Source organism: Anthonomus grandis, chromosome 1, assembly GCF_022605725.1.
Source record: "Anthonomus grandis grandis chromosome 1, icAntGran1.3, whole genome shotgun sequence".
Classification (NCBI taxonomy): Eukaryota; Metazoa; Arthropoda; class Insecta; order Coleoptera; family Curculionidae; genus Anthonomus; species Anthonomus grandis.
This window is the reverse complement of record NC_065546.1, coordinates 13,993,642-14,014,783: the sequence shown is the minus strand read 5'-3', so window position 1 is coordinate 14,014,783 and position 21,142 is coordinate 13,993,642. Positions and strand designations below refer to the sequence as shown.

The window sequence follows — 21,142 nt, the reverse complement described above, 5'->3', positions numbered from 1 at the left end:
CGAGAGAATAATTGTTTAATTTGGTTTTTAAAGGTAGCACAGGATAAAACAAATGTTGAAATGTTTAATGAGTTAACAGTATTGGGGAGATTATATAAAAAAGTTCTTTTCTATGTCGCGGAATAGTTAGTAGATGTAATTGTCTAAAGCATTGGTGATAAGTATTATTTTATTCGATCCTGGACTTTGTATAAATATGAAGGTATTTTTAATTTTAAAACTTTGTAACTAGGAGAACCAAAATGTACTTTTTGACGATTATACATATTTAAAAATCCTGATGATTTTGTAGGGTTTATTTTTAAATGATGTTATTTAGAAACTAAAACTAGGTGTTAGAGATCGGTATTAATATTTTGATTTGCAGATGTTATATTATTAACGTTGATTGAAGTGTCGTCGCTGTACAATTGGTAATTACAAAATTTTAAAAAGTCTTTAAATTGGCAAGTACAAATTGTATAAAAAACTAATATACTTCCTTGAGGGACACCCACAAATTAAGGTATAGTATTAGATTTAGAACATTTCAAAACTGTTTGCTGATGACTATACTTAAAAAAGAACTAAAAAACCTAACTGCACAATTTGAAAAGCCGATATAATGCGGGATAGACATAAGAATTTTATGATTTATGAGGTCAAAAGCCTTTGTATAGTCTGGCAAAATAAGAGCACAAAATTTATCGTCATCATATGCTTGAAAGTTATCATCAGTTACGTCAGCCATAGCTGTAGCACAACTACATCCTTCTCGAAAGCCTGACTGTTTCAATGGCAAAATCCTTTTTTCATTTAAAAAACTCGAACCTGTATATCTACAATTTTTTCTAATACTTTAGAAAATGTTGGAAAAATGCTAATTGAGCGCAGATCTTTTAATATCTTAGGTTGCCATATTTTAGATAAAGGTGTGACGTAAGCATGCTTCCAGATATCTGGAAAATATGATTTGCTTATGCATTTATTTATTATATGAAGTAGAGAAGAAATCAATAATCGTAAATGGACAACAAAATTAAATCATTGTAATATTAAGTTCGTTGCATCCGTATGCTTTGCTTTTTATGGATAAAATAAGTCTTATCCTCCATAACTCTTCCTCTGCCATTATCCTTAAACCAAAAATTATTGAGCAATGTTTTAGCGGTTATTTCTATAAAAGTCAAGTAGATTTTGATCTGGTTGTTGAGGATTAGCGCATATCGATGAAAGAAAAGTTATTTATTTCGTTAATATTATATAGATGCGTTGGAATGCATCTTTGCTTATTCTAAGTATATTTGTTAAAAAATAAATTCTCCAAAATTTTGGATTTTTTCAACCATACGGAATTTTTAAGTTTTTTAAACGACATATTTCTTAGCTCAAAAATTCTTAATTTTGCCTTGATTTAACCATCTTCATTTCTCTTATAGATTCCAAGATCCCTATGTTGCGGTTCGAATTTAAAACACTCTGTAAATCCTTTGATTTAACCAAACGATCCAACAAAATCTGCACCATTTCTTTAACTCCTTCAATGTTCGGTACCCACAAGTCAACGGCTCGGTTATTTAAGTTGGCGCAGACGGTCTCCGGTCCGCTCGCTTGCTCGCCCGAAGAATTCTTGGAGGTTCTCGGTACCCGCGCCGGTTCCGTGGCTTTATTTCTTCAGTCGTCACCGAATGCCGGTACCGAAGCCATCCGTTTTCCGCGGTACCACCTTTGAATGCGCTAAAGACGTTTTTCGTTTCTTGCCCAAGGTCAACGCAATCTGGTGCCCTCCGTTTTCTTGGTTCTCTAGCTCGGTTCTATCCGTCGAATTATATTTATACCGTGTAGAGTTTGTGCTTACTTGGTTTTGATTATCAAGGGTTATTTTCACTATAAAAGTAAGCAGATTTTTTTTTGGTGTACTCCTTTGAATTGTAGTTTTGAGCAGTGACCTGGTGCATGTGGTGAAGTGCTGGGAGACGTTCGGGACAAGTGGTACTGTTGTTGGTTTGTTAGATTTATGCTTACTGGATTACCGGATTGTGATAATATTTATTTTTAAATGGAGGTAAGTTTCTTGTTTAATTCTTTTTTTTAAAGTTTATTGTTAAATATTATTTATTTATAATAAAAATATCTCACTTATCAACTGTAAAATTATTTAAGATACATAAGCTTTTAATATGTATTACCAACAAGTTAAGAACTGGAAAGCGACCGCACATTAACTAGTAAACCAAGGATAGCCTTTTGCAAGTTTTTCAATGGCTTAAATGTCCAATTATATATATAACAAATTGATTCGCAGGTGAGTTAGGGACACCATGCGTTTGATTTATGTAAGGTAAAAACTTGCTTTGCGCTACTTGCGATGGCTTGCATTTTAATATGCTGCCTCCCTTACAATTGCAACGGAACTACCATTAAAACCTCTTCATAGTAATAAATGTGTAATTTAAAAATAAGTGTGTAAATTAATTTTCTTATTTCTCAAAATAATTTAAGAAATTAGGAATTACTTGGTTTTTAACATTTTAATTGCTGTTTGTAATTTCTTTATTTCATATATTTGATTTTTAATTATCAGATATTTAAATATTTTAGTTTAATTTTATTTTAAAGCTCATTTAATATTTATCTTTTTTTAAATTTTTATTTGGAAGTCGCAATATAGGCCTACAATTTTTATTATTTTCCATATTGGTTTGTATTGAATTATTTTTTTAAATTTTTATTGCATGCCTTTGCAAATAATTAAATTGCATTGCATATGCATTTTATATTTTTTTATTATATATATTTTATAATATTAATTACAAATAGTAGAATGTCTTATTTTATCCTAAATCTTTTAAATAATTTTACATGATCTAATGTTACAGACAAAGCAGGTATGTTATAGAAAAATGTAGAGTAAGGATACATAATTTTTAAAGATATTATTGCAAAATTCGAAAATTTTATTAATAAATGAAATACCGGAGATTATTATTCCGAAGGCTTATTTTTTCATAATTATTCATCTTCATGTTTATTAAGTTAAATAAATAAAATGTGTTTCATTTTTAAAAAGAAATAATGTGTTTTTTTTAATTTTGTCTTTAGTAATGTAATTTGTAATTTACCGACAATAAATAAAAATGCCTCATATTGAAATTTACATTTCCAAAACACATAAATTTCTTTTACCTTTACTTTTCTTATTATTCTTGTTGAGCTCTTTTAAATAGTTTCTTATTTATCTACTATAGCTCCTCATAGTTTTTAAATATAATTTTCCTTACTTTTTGAAATTTTAGAAACCTTAAAAACTAATAATAACTCTAAATATTATAAATTAAAAAAACCCTTTTTATCCAAAATTTATGATAAACAAATCACCAAAACATAAACAAATAGTATTTTTCTAATATAAGCAACCCGGTTTATCGATAAATAGTATACTTTTAATTAACATTTAAACATTAACTGTAATATGTTATCTCGAAAATGTGTATAGCTATTTGTAAATGATACAAAGTGTTTTACAAATTCTTCGATTCTTTCAGAACTAAATAAGTTTCTGACTCTGTGCGAGTTGTTGGCCTTTTATGGCTATTTTATTCAGCAAAAATTAGCTCGATTTAATTTGTTCCTTTTGTATGTTTTTTAAATTAACTTTCTAAACACACCTAACAAAACTGCTACACTATAAGCTTAATGTTAGGAAATAAAGTTGTAATAATATTAAGACGATATTACAGCTACGATACTTTCTTTTTAAGGCTTCTCTAGGGATGAATATAAATAATAATTTTTGGCCAATTTTAAATGATTGAAATAAAGTCATAAATTATTTATGTACTAAAACAAAAAAACAGTTTTTAATAACAAAAATTAAAATTGATCCTCTAAGTTAGTTTTACTTTTTTATTTAATTACAATTTTTAAAATTATGAAGAAGTAAATTTTACGACAAAAAAACCTTGTACCTAATATTTAGCTAATAATTAATACAAATAGATTCCCAAACAAAAATGCTAATTGAAAATTTTGTCCGTTTGAAGAAAATTAACATTATTCAAGTACAATAAATATAGTATAAGCTTGACAACAAAATAATAATTGCTAATCAGCCTTGAATGTGTTCTTTGAAATCAAAATAAAAAAAACTGAAACGTGTAGTTTTTTAAAACATATTAAATAGGTATATTTCATAACATATAATTTTTTGCTTTTAAATAAAATATTGCATATATTGCTAACAATAAAATTTCTTTTTATAGCAAAAATTTGCAATAACTAATGAATTTGGAGTTTTTTCATTGTATCCTTTTACACATAAGCAATATTTATTAAGCTCTTATATATATATATAAATCTATTATAAGATTCTGATATTATAATGGATAAGAATTTTTAATTAGCTGAAAAAGTATTTAAGTCATTTAACTTTTCTGTTAAGATCAATTAAAGTTTAGTTTTAATAACGCTGATTCTTAGTTAAATGCCAGGCTCATATTATATGAATATCTTTTTAATAAATCATCTACGCTGTTAACCTTCATCAACTTATATTCATGCCTATTAGACGGTTGACCTACAGGTTCGACAAAATTCCAAATTCATAACCACACACGAATCCATTTATGAGATAATCAGACCGCAGGCAATAATTCCGTTATATGGCTACTAACAAAACAGACCAGTATATTCCAACGATCCTCCACAATAAAGTAACCAATAGCCCTCTGTTCCAATTTAATTTAAAATAACCGTTACCCATATTACAGTCGTGCACTTTCGTCGAGGTATGAAAGTATGATTTTATGAAAAGTTTAATAGTCAAGAATGAAGAAAACTATAAAAGTCTTCGTTTACGTATTGCGTATGCTATGATTACTTTTAATATGTATGCAGATAGTAGGAGGGAGTCCCTGAATGTTGATGCTTTAACTGTTATTATACAATATATGGTAGTTGTATACTTGTTATAGAAAATACTTAAAATGTAAAACTCAATATTATATTTTAGTATTTTTATGCCTTACGAAATATGGTAAATACAAATAAATACTTATTTAGTCCAAGTCGCACATATATATTCATATCTTCTTTATAGCAAATAAACAAAATTTCAAAACTTGTATAAAGCTTAGGCTGATCTAGTTCTATGCTTAATAATTTTTTTTTGAGTTGCCCTTATTACCGAGCCATTTGAATTCACTTAATTTTTCATTAATATGATCGCTGTAGGTAGTATATGAAGTTTGGTATTCATAAGAAACGTATTGAACAGTATACTATAAAATTTTTGCAACTTCTAAGTCCATCCCGGCGCTTATAGAGAAAACTAGAATCAATATCAAAGACTTTGCTAAACTTTAGAAAAGTTACTGCAAACTCTTCTCTGAAGCCTTTTTTATGTCCAAGATGTTTAATAGAGCTGGAATGATACCGAATACTTTGCGAAAGCCAGAATGGCTTTTAGAAAGTAAATGCCTTTCTCCCAAATAAAATAATATTTGCATATAAATTACTTTTTTATATACTTTGGATAGAATGCTCCGCAATAAATAGTGGTTACTCTGAAATTTGGTTAGTAGTTAAAACCTTTTTCTTATTTCAGAAGAATATTGCATTTTCATTAATTTAAAGTAGTTTTTACGTTATTTTTGAAACTTCTGTCTTAAAGTGTCTTAGTTAAGTCAAACATAAAATAAAAAAAAATAATCTTGCCCGCTTCTACAATTATAATAAATCAAATTGAATAGCTGTCAGAAATATTATAGCCTAGCACACACATTAAAAGTACATTTTTATATGTATATTATATAAAGTTTAATAAATATTTAAGTATAAAGAAAACCATAAAAATTAATAATACATATAATAATGTGTAAGCTATGGTTAGTTTTCATAGAGTCAAAGAAGCAATTTATGAAGTATAGGAATACATACAGGAACCCCTGCAGGTTGACGGAATTAACTGTATATTTAAAGTTTATGTACAAAAATGTATTAAGCCCAAGGTAGTTGTTAAATATTATGGATGCTAAAATATACAGTTTACTAACAATTTAGGTATTAGGTGCGTAATATGCCTTAAGTTGTTAATAAATATTAATTTTTTCTTCTATTTATGTGTTAAAAGAAATAACATAAGTAAGTGTTTTTTTAATAATAAATAATGAATTTATATTGCTATACAAATATTAAAATATTATGAAACTTCTTTTTTAATTCACTATTTATATTTTATAAAATATTAAAGATTGTGAATATATTATTTGTTTTTTTCATGAAAGTTCAAAAAGTTAAGCGAAAATCGGAAAGCTATTACAAAATTCAATATTTTTTGCAAAAGTCAACATACTAAACAAATAATTATATGGCTTCCTAAAATAAGCCAACAGCTTATTTGCATAATTTATTAAAACATCTGGTTTGAGAGATTAAACATATAGTGGGATGATATAATAAAACGTATATACACATATACTTCAGCTAAACAAATACAAAAAATTTATATGCTTATAACAATCGTGCTTTCTTATATTTTACTTATATAATTAAAACAAAAAATTGATATAAAGAAGAACAAAATATGGTAGAAAATATTTTAATAAATAATATCTAGCTTTATAAATTTACATTGTATGGAAAAAAGTTATTAGAAATATAGACATGAAGTTTTATTCTAGATATGTCAGTAAAATAAATAACAATAAATCTTTTAATGGGCAGATAACGATTTTTTGGTAACCCGCAATAATTTTTCAGTAGCCTTTTATTTAACCTATATTTTAAGTTATGGCTCCGCTCAGCTCAGCTGAAGCACAGTATAAAGAACAAGACAGTAGGTTCACTCTCTTGCGGCCGTTTGAAGTAGGGACTTCTAAAGAGTGCCGACTTTTTTTACGCGGTCGTAAATCATTATTTAGTTTCGACGGCAATCCTTTACGATACGGGGGGTGTTTGAAACATTTTTAAAAAGGAATATTTTCGTACATCGCGGCGGGCAGCGTGTAATATATGGAATTTTTTGAAATTAAAGGCACTTTGTATTATTGTTAAAATGAAATTGAAAGAATATTATTAAGTATCTCTTTTGAACAAATAACTGTAAGAAAAACACTTGGTAGATAGCTTTAAAATTAAGTTTATTAGAATGTACACAATTAAATCTTAGCTTTACGTTCCTTTCATGCTCTTTTCTTAACTGACCAAGAAACTACCTACCTAATATTACATACACTTAATTAATAATAACTTCGTTAATATACCCATTTTTTAAATATTTAATAAAATGTACATAATAATGTGATAACAACACTCAGCATATGGAACTCGGTAAGAGTGAAATATAAAAAGGCAGTTAAATAAAAAAAACTTATTAAATGCCTAATTATTTGCTTTTTAAATAGGGGATGAAAGAACAAACCACTAAAATTCAAATAAAACGAAAATAGGTGTTTTACAACCTAGAATTCATATAAATATTCAAAATAAATATAGTTTTACATTGGGGATTATAGTACACATCAATATTTTGAAACTTAAACCCTTAAAAACCACCCTTAATGACGAAAAAAATGCAGTTTTAAGTATGGTTAGACGGTATAAGTGGCTAAAATTTATATCATTCAAATGATTGCAATGCAACTAATAATAAATCGGATAGCTTTCACTATTAAAAACCACCACTAATAACAGAATATTACCAAAAATTTTGCATTTTTTTAGATTAAAATCACGATTTAAAAAAAATATGTACTCTAAATCGCTGACACTTTTTGAATTTTTTTGTAGGATCTCAATTTTCCGAGATATTTAAGAAATACTGAAGAAAAGCGTGTATTTTTTTCTGTAAACTAATCCATTTTTATTTTTTAAAAAATGTATATCCCCTTTTACTCCTGCAGCCATCTACGCAACATATCGCCGGCATTTTTAAAGTACAAAATTTCCGCACAACGCTATTATAGTTCTAATATTGAAAACGCCCCTGTATAACGCAGTCGCCACCGGGCAGCAAAAAAGAGTAGCATCAGAAAGCGAGTGAGAAAGGCAACATTTTGGGCGGCGCTTAGAGTGATCCTTCTATTCTAGTTTATGTTCGGTGGCTGAAGCTAGCAATTTAGTCAGTCAAAAGCATTCATAAAGCAATATTAACACTAATTAATTTGATTCATTACCGTTAACGTTAGAAGAAGTGAATACTGAATGCACGATGATTTTCAATAGCAATATATTATTGACTTGAATTAAAAGTAAATTAAATATCTGTATGGTATGTGCAATTTTATATTTCTAATAAAATATTTATTAACGTTTGGAACATATTCGATACTAAGAGTCATTATGTCAACTATCATCATTTTTCTTATGACACTAAAATGAGTAATTTTGACGAAGGTAAGTTTTAGAGTCAGCTGAACAATAGGCAATAATCAGATTTCTTAATATGTACTATGAATTAGATAAAAATACAGATACAATTAAAAAAGTCACAATAGGTGATACAAGTTAGGGTGTAGGTGACTCATGTTGAAAAGTATGTGCAATTTGAAATATGAGATTATATTATAAATGTATTACTAAAATCATCAATACTACTAATATATCATCTGTCCTTTCTTCTCGTTTAACTTAAATTATAATATTTAAGCCACAAAATGTTTAATTACAGTTCATTTTGCATACAACATATTAGCAGTAAACAAATTTAAAAAAAAATTTAAGAGACTAATATTATCTATAACATATTATAATTTTGACGAATAATTTACAGACACTTTTTAACTTTATCCTATACTTTAAATTTTAATTTGAATTGGTGAATTTTATAGTTATTTAATAATCATTAGGATTGAATTATTTCTAATTTATTGTAGAGTTTTGTAGTTTTATTAATTCTTGTATCTCATGTAGTACAGTATTTTTTATATTTCTATATTTTCGTGTCTACGGGATAAACGTTTATTCTTTTCCCTTGTAAATATGCACTCTTTAAATTCGATGCTAATTCTTGACATTGAATTAAGTTTGTTACATTTTACTGTACTTGCCCAAATTGATTTTATTTAAAAGCAAATAATTTACAAAATCTTAGTTATAAATCTTTATATATTTTATTAACTATATTGCTTCTAAGTAACTTTTATAAATGTTGCTTATTTTTAGGAATTTCTACTATATGTTGGTACTTCCAATGCGTTAGTTAAACAGATAGACCGCATTTAGCTGCAAATTTTATTTTATCTTTGGACCGATTTTGCTTATTTTGTTTCACCCAGCTAATGGGCATCCTTTTTAAAACGTGATTTAGTTGGATCTTTTTTTTTTGTAATTTTAGTTTTACTTTTGACTGTCAATCTAGGAAAACTCTTAGAGCGAGCCAGTTTTACAGAAAAAATAAATTTAATAAAACTTTCGTCCAATATACCTGATGGTAAGCATTAAATATTTTTTTAATTGCAAACTACATAGAAATATTTGGAAAGAAAAAACTAAAACTTAGGTATAACATCTTTAAGCTATGTAATAAGAATGCCAATATACATAAAGTGACATACATTTTTGCTTGTTTTGCAAACATTTGTTTAAGAAACTAAAATATAATCTACTACCTAATATCCGTGATGAAAAATAGAATATAAAAGACACCTTTAAAGCAAATAAGTACAAAGGATGGTACCTTAGAATAACCTCATGTACCCATGGCTACTTTTGTTATTTAAGACCCCTAGGTAATATAGGTTCCCAGACAAAAAAAGGTATTACAAAAACTAATTTTTTTTGTAAACAAAATTAAAAAGCATACATAAATACAAAGATGCGCAATAAAATCAATTTTTTTTTTGTATAGTAAATCATATTTATTTTTACTTTAAGTCTTTTATAAATATAATAATTTACCTTACTTCTTTAATAACTTTATCCAAGTTGCCATTATCGCCGATTATTTCCAAAACTTCACACGATCACTTGATCTTAGATAACTTGATCTTGAGTTTATTCGATTAAAAAGTACCGCAGCTCAAAGCGCTTTAACCGATGCCTCCATAAATATAATCAAGAGGATCGCAAAAAATTAACCACACTTGAAGAATTTGACTAAAGCACCATTAGGGTAACATGCGGTGTCGGATCAAAGGATTCCGTCTGACATACCTTAACCGGTGTAGACAAATAAATTTGGTTTTCAAATAAACAACTTTTGGAGAGAGCAGTATGTGCTATAGATAAATCTCGAGAGGTCCGATATTTGTTCTTGTGGATCGTGATTTTTTTAAGCTCTTGAGGATTAAAAAATTTTGTACTGATAAAAGGTCTCTTTGTTAGGATAATTTATCAAAGTCAGACCGATATATTAATAGTTTTCGACAGACAATAATTGGAGTTGGGTTGGGTTCAGCTTTGGAGTCTATTTAAGCGGTAAAACGTTTGTTATTTTAATAACCTTTTCGAATAAATTATATGGTAAGCTGAAAATTTAAAAATATATTAATGGTGATTTTTATTTATACTTTGTTTTTCTTTTTACGTATCAAAGTGCGGATATATGTAAATCGTATATAAAAAAAAATTGCGTACTTTTTGGTACATTTTAAAAAATTACTAAATGATAAACAAATAGTTTTTATTATGTTTATTTAAAATAATGCAAATAAATACGTTATGTGAAAACGTATGTATTTTTTAAAATTATTTATTTTCCAATAAATATTTTAACTAATTTAGATTCAATAATTTGGATTTTGATCTATTTTGTAGCTATGATAAGACTATTTCCCACAAAAAATCTTTAACTTTATCTTAACCTATTGTTAACCTTATTTCAGTCTATATTCAAAAAGTGTAACTTACTTTGTTTAGAAATTTTCAATACATTAAAATTTTATTTTGATGGCTTCTTTCATGATGATTCTAGATCTCAGAAAGTTATAGTTATAGTCTTATGCTTAATATTTAGGTATAAGAGTAGCTGTTTTATTTATTAAAAAAAATACAATATTATTTCTGTTTATTTTCACGACGATTCTTCTCATGCTACCATCATTCCAAGCCCTCCGCGCTATACATCAACAGAAAATCCTTACAGCATTGACTGGAGGTCACTTAGATCATCGCTACATTAACTTATTTAAACATATGTACCCAAACGTCATGTCTAGCTTCAGACTTACGACTCTTTTGGAACATACTTGTAAGAGCTACCAAACATGCAAACCTATACAAACACGGTATCAATATAAATAGAGAAAAACCTAGTCGTCTAAGATTTGCAAACGACATCGTCCTCATAGCCGATTATATGGACCATGCAATGGCAATATTGCAAAACTTTTATGACGGTTCTCTGAGGGTAGACTAAAAATCACCATAACCAAGGACAAATCTCATGCTAAACCATAATGTTTCTGTTACTGAAAAAGATAAATAAAATCATATAAATATTTAGGACCTAAAAGGCTAGGCAGGAATAAATAAATTGAGTTTTCCCCGTCACCCAAGATTAACTAGATTTACCTAATTTACATTTTTGTATTGTTTTATATTCTTTTTAATATCAACATCTGACTGATAAACATTTAGTTATATAAGTAATTTGACCATGTACAATAGGTTACCTATTTTGTATAAAATCTAAATGTCTTGTGTTTTTGTGTTTTTGTTTTTTGTGTACTCATGTGTTTACTTGTATGTGTTTATTTATTTATTTATATTAGCTTTGTCTACAAAATTTATAATTTTTTGACAATAAAGCGATTGTATTGTATGTATATAACTTGGGCAGCCTTTGGTAAATTAAATAATATACTTAACTCGGACTTGAAAACTCTAACTCATAAGTGCTGCCTGTTTTTACTTATGGCACAGAAACATTGACACTTTCAAGAAATATTATAGATTAGATCTGCATAACTTAATGGGCTATAAGAACGCCGGATGTTGGATGTTTTTAAGTAAAGACCGGATATACAAATAAAGAAATAATTAAGAAACAAGAAAAATCAACGCTAGAGAAACAGTTGCTATATTAGAACATAATTAGGCAGAACACGATGCCAGATTATCGGAAAATAGATGGACAAGCTGCAGTAGAGGCCGCCTATAGGTGGCTCTATTTCTACTAGGTGGACTATAAACCTAAAAAAGCGTATTAGTAGCATTTGGAGCACGCACAAAATAGGGATAAATGGAAATAATTGAGGGCGAACTATGTCCCTCAGTGGACACTTATAAGTTGATGATGTCTTTTTTTTAACTCATAATTTCATTAATTAGCTTCTTTTCGCGATTTAAGGATTATTTTTTTTTTATTTTTTTATTTATAAAATAGACAGGTTTACTCTCACGAGATGTGTTATTTTTATCTTCATTATATTAAACCATCTTTAAATTATATATTGAATTATCTTTATGGTGAAACGCACATGATATAAAGAATTTATACGTTTTTTTTATTTTTCTATTTATATGATAGGTGATGACAATATTCAAAATTAAAAAAAAATTGGTATTTTTTCCAATTAGTAGTTTTTGTTAATTATATTTGAAATACCTAACAATTATGAATTGAGACTAAAGACATTTAACCTTTTAAAAGCCTAATTAGTTAATTATTCAAATAGCAATTTTTAAAAAAATTGGAAATTTAAAAAATACGAAAGGAACCGTACAGAATAAAAAAAACGAGAAATTCTATAAGCGACTAAGATTTCACTCCTAATAAGATATATTAAATTCAATATTACTTAGGACTTACCACCTATGCTATAAGTAGATTATAGCTTGTTGAAAACGTTTGTTACAATAATAATTAAATGAAAAATCTTATTAAGATGACCAAACATTTTACCTGAACGCGGTCGTCACCCAACTGCCCATAAAATATAAAGTGGCGTGAAGGGCAATCAAAGTGTCTATTTATTTATTAGGGGTAGTTTTTGTTACCTGTTGATTGCACCTTTTATATGGAGGGTGTAATTTTACGGTTAAAATTACTAATGTGTTACCCTTAGTAACTTTCTTACAATTTCTTTTTATCAATTTAGAAATACCAGCATTTTGCTTCTACTTTCTGAAAGGAATCTCATTTATAAAAGAAGTCATTAAAATAGCTTAATAAATTAAAAAAATCCTTTACAAGTAAAATGCTAATAATTAAATTTAATATTGAAGTATTGAGTAGAAAGCGCTGGAATTTTGAATTCAACTCTTCAATACTTTATTCTTAATGTTTACAGGCAATTAACATTTTGAAGTTTTTGACTAAAGAAGCTGGCATTTTTAAGTTTTTGAGAGAAAAAGAGTGACAGGCCTATCAATTTGTACTAAAGTTTTAAAAATATAGATTTTAGTTAAGATCAACAAACTCTGGATTAGTCTGTGACTTTCCTTGATTATAACTCTAGATTCGGTGGATTTCGGAGATATATTAGGAAAAATCCTTTCATCCATTAATTTATGACGTCGTGCTGATATTCACTCAGTATATCAGGGAGCATGGTATCGCAGGCTTTACAGACCCCGCAACGGTACATAGATCTTACTATGTAGCACAGTTTTTAATGTATTTTCTGCTTCTTTTAAAAATCTGCCTTAGCTGTATTTAGAAATTAGAAAGTTAAATTAAAAAAATATGTCTGAATGTGCACAAAAACAGTGCTCAGAGATCTAATTTTGACTATTGTACACTTTTATCATTGGGTCATTATATATCCTGTAGCACCACAAGTATCCTGTAACATGAAAACGATTCACTTTTCAAGATTCTTGTATATGAAGTTCTTTTGTCTTTTTGACAAAGATGCGGCTGGTAAAATATTGCGATATAATTTCAGGACACCCTGTATTTAGTACTTTCAACAAATAACAACAAGACATAAGCTGAATATAAATTGGTAAACTTGGAACAATGAAACAGATTTAGATATATATAGTTTAACCGGAGTTTAAACAGGTTGGGGACTCTATCTGGAATAAATTCGCTAGCACTCTTAAAAAATATTTCAGAAAAATGCAAAATCACATCTGTGTTTCTGACTTATTCTGCGTCCTGAATCTAATATTCATTTTTCTTCAACTCCAAAAGGATCAAACCTAACCTTATTTAATTTTTTTTTTAATGAGATGTGTCACTTGTGGCAACTCATTATAAAGCTTATTTAAAAAGAAAATTCTCTTTAGAATAAATGAACGCTTGACTTTAAATTGAAAAAAGCTGATTAGAGATCTATCCCGACGTTAAATGTAAATTTTGCTTAAGAATCTGACTAATCGATATAGACTACTCAAACTACTCCAAAATTATATACATACTACCGTGCATGATCACCCTTAAGTGAATACAATAAACACACAGATAAACAGACTTTTGACAGATAAATAAAATTAAAGAACAAGTGGGTATTATTGGAAAATTGTTTGGTAAAGTCTTTATTAAAGATACAGTAGTACTCTATATTTATTTATGAGTTCTTGTTTATGTCAAAATAGCTTACTTAACAGACGGTTTAAAAACCGAAATCCTTATGATAACAGCTTTAAACAATTTTACTTCCATATTTATGATTCATGGACAAAATTTATTTAAATATTTTTTTTTAAATTTATAGTTGGTAAAGTATCCAACAATAAAAGAAATACTTTGTAGAAGATAAGATGGGTATTAATAAAATTTGCGGCAAATAATAATTAAATAAATTTCACATTTTCACATTCTGGCAATAAAATTGTAAGTCCCAAATTATTATTCTTATCAGAGAATTGATTTAACCACATAATGTCTTTCTTTTTTTATTTTGCTGTTTCTATATGCTTGTTTGTCTTTAATAAAGTTCCTGTATGTATAGCCATTGGCCACTCATTATTTTCGGCATTTTTAGACTAACAATTTTCAAAGGAAAAATATTCCTATGCATGGCCAGGAGATACGCATTGTTCCTTTTTCTATAACAAAATTAAAATACACCAAATTTCTTAAATAACTAGACTTTAAAAAAAAAAAATTAAATAATTGCCACATTGCCTAAATTATATCAACTAATTTTATTAAATATATAAAGAATCAACATTTAAAAAAAAAATTCAATGGACGTGTGCGTATGTGTGCGTTATAGATCAAATTAAGCAAGAAAGGTCTTAGTAAAAATAGCCTTGTTTGTGATTTTAAGTGAAGAAGTGAATACAAGTTTAGTCTTTAAGTGTTCCTATTTGTTAAACCGGGAAATCCGTAACAATATATATTTAGCTTAAATTTAAAGTATACAAGATGGCAAAGCTGTATTGAAGAATTATTTTGATACAATTTTTTTTATTCTTCAATTTTTTATAGCATATTTAATCGGTTGTTTTATATTACTCTATATATAATCTTTTTATTAAAAAAATAATCTTCTCTATTGCCTTATTTTAAAAATAATGTTTTTTAATTTAATAGGAATTTTTATATTTAAAGAAAAATATTGAAAATTACTCTTTATATGTTTTTAAATAACTGCTTAAAATATATCAGTAAATCATATTTGACTTTGTTTTAAATGTATTTGAATTCATAACAATAAATAACAAACTAGAGGCTAACAATCCGTAATGATGTTTTCTTATTTTCAATGTTGATATACCCACATACCCATTAAAAAACTATTTTGAAGTAACTATTAATGACACTGTTTGTCAGACTCGTGGGCGTTAAGTACCGATGAAAAAAAAAGTGTAAATGTTCCTAAACAAAAGCAATTTAATTCAATAGTCATAAAAAAACCAAAACCTGACCGAACCAAGGCCGCCAAGTTATTCTACATCGGCTGCACTAAGGCTATAAACTAAAAATAGTAAATGAATCAGAACGCCTAAATAAATACCCACAATAAAATTCTGTACACGCATACCAAGTTTTGCATGTATAAGCAATAATAACCATATGCCATTTTAGGAGTTGATTATAATTTCATTTGCTAGAAGGTGGAATTTATTCGAGTAATATTCACCGTAAATTTTATTAATAGCAGACTTATTTTCCTAGTTGTTGGATACTTCTTCAATAACTTTTATTACCTATAAATTAAACTGATCCTTGAAATTCAATTTTTTATTTACTATGGGTAAATATTAAACTGAAAGCGCTGGTGGAAGTTTAGTGGGAAATTCCAAGTCCAACCTAAGAACTTTAGGCTGACTCATAAGACATCTCTAAATTTCAGTTTATGAATACAAATGCGAGAATAATTTTTACTACAACTATTTTTACAGTGATTTAAATTTATTTCTATTTAGTTCTAAAAACCTGTTTTATAATATGACGTAAAAAAATATTAGTTGCTATATAGCCGTTTTGGCACTACGGCCTATAACAAAAAAATAATAAAAAATTACAATGTAGCCTATGTTAATAAATTAAAGCATGCTCTGTATAAAAATATATCTTGCAATATCTATTATTATATATATAAAGTGTTTTGAAAATTAATTCTAGTGACTAAAATTTCATATTCGTTTCATTGTTGAAATATACTGTAAAAGGGACCTTTTTAATATTTTAAATTAATGAGCTATTACGCAACGTTTAAAAGTAAAAATATATAACTTTTACATTTTACGATAAATTTATCAACTGTTCAAATTCATTAAAAAAATATCAATTCCTGAAACTCAAGCCGTAATATGTCTAAGCTTTATCATCAAAATCTGATATAGAATTTTCAGATTAAAAATTATACTTAAAAAATAATATATTAATCAAATGTAATATTAAAATTTAAATTTTGGAAAAATCACCTAGTGCATAGTGCAAGCATATTTGACAAATATTTCGAATACTTGTTATACGATCCTTATGGGAGATGAGGTTTCTACACTTAATAATTATCCTCAAAAAATTTTTGTAAATGAAAGAAAGTATAATTTATGTTGTCATTTAATTTTAAATGATGTAAAACAATTCAAAAATGTTCGTTTTTATTGGAAATTTCTCATTTATTAAACATTAAATTATGCAACTTTATTAGACTTTGTTAGTTGTATGATGTTATGTCCTTTTCCGATGGTCCGACTTTGTTTTGATTTAGCTGACCCCCTTAGAATTTCCAATGGTCGCAACACCCTGTACGTACAATTATTTTACAGCGACTGAATTTACTAAATAGGCAGAAAACGTAGGTTGTTAAACCGAATAATTATCACAATGAGAATTTTACCCAAAGTTTTAACTAAAGACGTTTAGTTAATTGCAAATATAAAAACTGAAAAATAGGTAAATTGGAACTAACTACCTAAAAGTTAAATATATATTAACTATTTTACTTAGCTCTTTAAGAGAAATACGAAAATCTTGGACGATAATAAAGTAGTATAATTATTACGACCTACCAATGGTAAAAAAAACAAATCATTTCTATTTGTCTCTCGTAGGAAATAATTTATGAAAAATACGCATTTTTTTCAAATATTTCGCGATTATTATTTTTTTTTTAAATAATAGCCATATTATTTTAAGAATGATTGTATCCTCAATATCTTTAATAGTTAAGAATTAAAAAGTGTTTATAAGCTAAGCTTAATATCGACAAACATTTGCATAATATTCCTATTTGAATAATTTTGTAATATGTTTTAAAGGTTAACTATCCTAAGGATTTATTTACTTTTTTTAAAAGTTCTTGTTGCCTTTAATTTGGATTTTGTTTTTGTAACCAGAATAATTTTTTGTGAAAAATTTAGTATGTCTTATTTATCTTTAGATTTAAACTATTTATTTATTTTTTTTTTAACTTTACATAGGTTAACTAGCTTTGGCTTAACAGCTAGGGTTTTTTTATTTTTTCTTCATTTATTCTCAATAATGAATAATAAGAAATTAATTGTTTGTAATTAATCTTTTGATTTTAGTATTTTCCATGTTGCATGGTTAGTTTTATATTTTTAAGCTCAGACAAATATTGAAAAGTTTAAGACTAGAATTTTGTTTTGAAATATATCATCAATTCTTTCTCCAAGAGAAGAAAAGACAAAACAAAAGTAAAAACTATAAGTCAGGGTCACATTAAACATATATATAATTTTTTTTAAAAAGCTTCATGTATTTCGCTCCTATCGTCATTAGACCTAGGCATACACATACACATATCATATAACAAATAACAACCGTTGTTGTTGCTATGTTTATTCTGTTTAACAACTTTCTTTTTCCGTTTTTTCACAAATTAGGATTGACCACTGGAGAGCAAATCAAAGATATATCAAAGATTAATGAACCATGAGAGATACAAGCTCAAGGCAGATTCGGGCAATGTTGCGCAATCCAATGCTTACTAAAAAGCCACACTGATTATTTTCGAAGATATCCGAAAAAAGAACAAAAAATTAAAAAAAAAAAATATTTCTTCCTGACGTTATTTAAATCGTAAAGCAAATTAAATTATACTTTTTTAAAGCAACTTGTTCGCCTGACATGATGGTGATTTATTAAATTAATAATGCGTTTTTTCTTTTAGCGACATTTAAAATTTGTTTTTAATTTGAGCAATATTGAACTAGATGTATCACACTTACATATTAAAATCGCCTTAAGCTTTAATATTAATGGTTAGCATTAATTAATTATTAATAATGGTTGCTAAAAGAAAAAATGTCGTAATATTAGTAACAATTAGCTATTTAGCATTTTAATAGATATTAAATTATACAACTTTGCTTTTATTTAATCTGGTTTGTATCCCTGAGGTTTTTTAAAGCCGAATAAACACCCTCAAATGTATTACCATATACTGTAATTTCTAATATTTAGTTTGTAGAAATTTCAACGCATTTTTGTTTAATTACGTAATTAGTCCTATCTTTTGTACTTTTTATTTCACTTAATAACCATTTATGGCATTACGCAATTTTTTTCACAAAAATATGAACAAATTTTCTGTTATATTATTTGTTTTTTTTTAATTGGTCTGTACAGAAGTAGGTTAAATACATAATTTTCCTTTTTTTCCAAAATAATGTAGATTTGAAAATAATTTGGATATATTAACATTTTTAAATATTATTTTATCTAATTTTATCTGATTTACAAATATATATACTTTTCTAGTGAACTAAAAATACTTTGAAAAATGTAATTAAATAGAATGGAGTGTCGTGCGATACATCGTTTGGAAGCTCATTTTAATTGCTGCATCCCGGCGCCATTTTAACGTTTTGCAAAATTATGTTTAGATCAAAAAATAGTATTTAGGTTGCTAATGATGTATGCCAAATTTAAAATTTTTATTTAAACGCATTTAAAAGAAAAGAGGGAGGGGGGGGGGAAATTAAGAGCTGCACTGCACTGTATGTTGTGAGACCTTGGACTTTGTGTTTTCTTTGTTTTTGTCGATTTTGTATGTAGGTCTCCTTAAGAAGAATGGATGAGATCTTTGTACCATATTGAAAGCTTTCTACACCTTCCTAATTTTTTATCTTAATAGAAAGTTCATTTTTATTACTGTCCTCTTAAAGAGCAATACGTAGTAGGGATGTCCAAATCTTATCTGTAATTGGTGGGTCTTTCTTCTTTTTAAAAGAATGCAGGTAGTAACTATCTTTAGTTAGGATGCATCTTTAGAGGCTTTCTTTATTTTACAGTATTATCTAAAGGGTATCTGCCACATTTATAACATAACTATAAATCAGCATTTTATTGGCTAGTACAAAATTAGCACAATTTCTCAGATTTAGTTCTAAAACAAACTTATTGGCTATAAAGTACAGGGTGACCCAATAAGACTGTTCCTCGGCCATATCTCGGGAACTGTTCGTAAAAAAAATAAAAAAAAAAAAATTATTAGGTAAATCGGTCATGAAAAATCGTTGGAAAATATTTTCAAGTTTTAAAAATTACCACCAGAGGGCGTAATTGCCATGTTAAATTTTAAAATTGCATTTTTCTTTAAATTTCGCATAACAACCAAATTTTTTTTTTACATTTTTAAAGAGAACCAGGTTATCTATGATTTTCGTAAAATAAAAAAATCAGCCATTTCAAAAACAAAGATGGTGGAGCGCGTTCAGTTGTTTTTGCAATAACTTGCTTTAACTTCTTAACGGTTTGACCGATTTTAACAAATTTGGTATTGTTGAAAAGAGCATTCCTTGGGCAATAAGAATCAACCAAAATATAGTTGATTTAGTTGAATCCTTTTCCGCCTGGGGGCTAGCTTTGACACCATCACCCAAAATCCTAAAAAAATCAAATCTTTGGGCTTGGTGTAAGTTGATATGGTAGGAATGTAGCCTAAAATAGCAAGAAATGTAAAAAAAAACCTAAGATATGATATTTAGCAGGTTACATACCTATGGGTTCGAAGAATGCGGTGAACCGTACTTTGAGGAATACCCAAGTCTCGAGAAATCTCTCTAGTACTAATTTGGGGATTGATTTCTACAGATGCCAGGACATTAACTACATTTTGTTCGTTATTTTGCCTATTTCTAATAATAGCAGGTCTATGGATGCTACCTGTTGTTAACAGGCGCTGGGCCAAACGCGCAAACACGCGGCGATGGTATCGTGGTCGATTCGGATAGCGCAAATAGAAGGCGCGGGCAGCGATGGTCACATTTTGCAAACACTCAAAATATATCGCCAGCATATTAAATGCTTCTTGGTTAGAAATCGGCATTGCAGAAAAGATTCAAAATTCAAATAACTACACTTTCTGAATGTAACACAGCAGAATAATGACAATAATAATGACAACAACACAGCAAATGACAGCTGTTATTATTTTATAATGCATCATGTTTCATTTGTTTCATTTTCCAAGGCCTACCTATAATATTAAAGTGACTTATTACGTTCGGGATGCGTTTTTTTTCCTTATTTTCCCAATATTTGCGGTTAGGAAAGACATTTTGACAAACGGTTTTCACTGGCCTCTTTAGATGTTATTTGGCTACTTTTTCATAAAGAAAAAGTCATATCATTCCATTTGATTTTTTTGATTTTTTTAGGATTTTGGGTGATGGTGTCAAAGCTAGCCCCCAGGCGGAAAAGGATTCAACTAAATCAACTATATTTTGGTTGATTCTTATTGCCCAAGGAATGCTCTTTTCAACGATACCAAATTTGTTAAAATCGGTCAAACCGTTAAGAAGTTAAAGCAAGTTATTGCAAAAACAACTGAACGCGCTCCACCATCTTTAT

At 27.8% G+C, this 21,142-nt stretch overlaps 1 protein-coding gene across 2 annotated transcripts in view; it reads left to right on the top strand.

Annotated features, from left to right (window-relative positions):
• Positions 1-1,649: 1,649 nt before the first annotated feature.
• LOC126737691 (protein Shroom) overlaps positions 1,650-21,142 on the top strand; it is a 267,451-nt gene continuing 247,958 nt past the window's right edge. For both annotated transcript variants that reach the window (XM_050442804.1, XM_050442724.1), the window contains exon 1: positions 1,650-2,044. The gene's annotated coding sequence lies outside the window, so the exon portion shown is untranslated. The remainder of the gene's footprint in view (positions 2,045-21,142) is intronic.